The sequence below is a fragment of the Aptenodytes forsteri genome, unplaced genomic scaffold, assembly GCF_000699145.1.
Source record: "Aptenodytes forsteri isolate BGI_AS27 unplaced genomic scaffold, ASM69914v1 Scaffold255, whole genome shotgun sequence".
Taxonomy (NCBI): domain Eukaryota; kingdom Metazoa; phylum Chordata; class Aves; order Sphenisciformes; family Spheniscidae; genus Aptenodytes; species Aptenodytes forsteri.
In genome coordinates, this window is record NW_008794888.1 from 4,693,388 (window position 1) to 4,695,648 (window position 2,261).

General features: G+C 64.6%; 1 protein-coding gene across 3 annotated transcripts in view; it reads left to right on the plus strand.

Annotated features, from left to right (window-relative positions):
- TNS1 (tensin 1) overlaps window positions 1-2,261 on the plus strand; it is a 64,476-nt gene that overhangs the window by 12,635 nt on the left and 49,580 nt on the right. For 2 of the 3 annotated variants that reach the window (XM_009274959.2, XM_019470939.1), the window contains exon 1: window positions 1,494-1,569. The exons of the other annotated variant lie outside the window; for it this stretch is intronic. The gene's annotated coding sequence lies outside the window, so the exon portion shown is untranslated. Of the gene's footprint in view, window positions 1-1,493; window positions 1,570-2,261 lie in introns of those variants that run through there. 3 annotated transcript variants of the gene reach the window in all.

Here is a 2,261-nt window from a genome sequence, read left to right on the forward strand (position 1 = left end):
CACAGCCACTTCCCTTGGTTACCCCCACCCGAGGGGAGAAACCCCAAAAGCAGCAGAGCTCCTGAGTGCTGGTGGGGGCAGAGAGGGGCTGCACGGTGCCGGGGTGCTGCCTCCTCCCTGGGACCGCCGTGCCGGGAGCCAGGGCTCCTCGAGGCCGCCCCGTGCCTCGCACACCGGGGCTGTGCCGGGCAGGGTGGAGCTGGGGCGAGGGGGGAGTGGGCGCGGATGGAAACATGCCGTCCTCTCACTGGGGACTTGTTGCATAAACAGGAGATTTGCCAGAGCTGTGAGAAATGTGAGGGCAGGAGCAGGCAGCATGTGGTGCGGGCAGGGAGGACCTGACCCCTGTGCAGGGCAGGAGGGTGGCCAGAGGGGCACGCTCTGAGCCCGGACCCTATAGTCCCTTATGGCTGGCAGGGGGGAAGGATGCTGTGGCTGGGCCCACCAGGAAGCGGGGAACAGGGGTGCTGGAGAGGGGAAAACCTTACCCGAAGTCCCCAACTTGGTGGCCCCAACCTGTCCCCTTAAAGTGCCTTCTGCTGTGGGGTGCCAGAGCGGGGATCCCGCTCTGCCCCACACTGCGGCTAAGAGGGGGTTCGGCAGGGCTTGGTGGCTGCGGCAGGGCTGGAGGGGCTGGCGAGCAGGGCAAGGGCTCTGGGGCCAGTTGGGGGGTTGCCGTGGCCCATGGCTGTCCCTGGGACTCCCCCTTGCCTGGGGCAGGGTCTCGGGGTGAGCAGAGAGCCGTGGGGTGCATGGGGAGGTGATGCGGAGCCCAGCTGGGATGTGGGTGCACAAAGCTCAGGCGACCTTGCTAGGGAGGAAGAGGTCTCCCATGGGGTGACGTGGGACCCCATGAGGTTTCTTGTGGGGTGACGTGGGCTGAGCTGGCATCGGTGCCACCCCAGTGTCGTCCTGTGGGACGCCGATCTGGCCACTGAGTCACCATCCTCTTTGGCAACCACGTTTCCAGCCTGCAGGGTGGTTTGGGCAGGGGACCCGCTTCCTGGGGGCTGGAAGGAGTAGGGTGCCTCGCTCCCCTCTTTTGGGGTCCACATCCCTTCTGGGTAGAGGAGCCAGGAGGGCTGTGCCTGCCTGATGCTGGCTTACTGTGTGTGGGGGGTCCGGGATGCCGGGGGGGTCCCTTTTGACAGCATGTCTCCAGCTCTGACTGCACCAGCCAGGCTGGCTTGCCGGTGTCTTGGTGCCTGGCCATGGGAAGCAGCTCCGGCGTGCCGGGGTCCGCACGAGGGCCGGGGTGGCTGGCGCTGTGGCTGCTCCCGGCATCGCAAGGGTCAGCACCGGCCCGGATATCGTCTGGCTCGGGAATGTTTATCGGAGCTCCTGGGGAAGGGAAAAACAAAAACCACCACCCAAAGGAAGGGATATGCGTCAGAGATGGGCCTGCATCGCCCACCGGCAGCCGGGCGGGCCATACTGTGGGCTGTGGGCCAGTGCTCGCCTGGCTCCGGCAGCCCGGCTGCAGGGGACCCCTGCACTCCCCCAGCCTGCCCTGTGCCCAGTGCTGCATTGACCCAGCCCGCTCCCGAATCGCAGGACCCCTTCGTGGAGGTTTGTCTCCCCTCAGCCCTGCTGGCATCCCGTGGGCTGGGGCTACAACCCGCGGGAATGCTCTGACTGGAGCAGGACCTGGCGATGTCCCTGGGCACCTCCATGGCTGCAGGAGTTATTTTGCTGAGGGAGGAGGAGGAGGAAGAGGAAAGATTTGGGAAGGAAGGAGGGAGAGAGACGTGAGCGGTGGTTGCAGCATGGAGAAGGCTCTCTGGGGTGTCTCATCAGGTACATGGTAGATGTCCGCATCCCTCCAGCCTCTCTCAGTACTTGTGAATGGTGCCGAAGTCCCGGTGGGGATCTGGGGTGCAGAGGCCAGTCCCCGAGCTACAGATGGTGGGGTTTGGTGGAGGAGGGCTCCTGTGGGCTGCTCTGCCCTGGGGTGGTGTGGCCAGGGGCTGCCAGGGGTTTGCTGGCCAGGTGTTTACTTCTGGGCTTGGATATCTTGAGGGTATTGAGTTTCTCTAGGTATGGTGACAGCTAGCTATGAGTGAGCGAGCCCATCGCTGCTCTCCAGGGGAAGGCTGCAGGGTGTCCCCAATCCTTTACGAGACATCAGAGAGTCCACACCACTCATGGCTGTTGGGCCTCGTTTGCTGGGAAACTGATTTTGCTGCTTGGCAAAACCCGGGTCTCAAAGCGTCAGCTCGTGGGATGTGGCTGCCGGGAGGGATGGGGCTGCGACCTGGGGG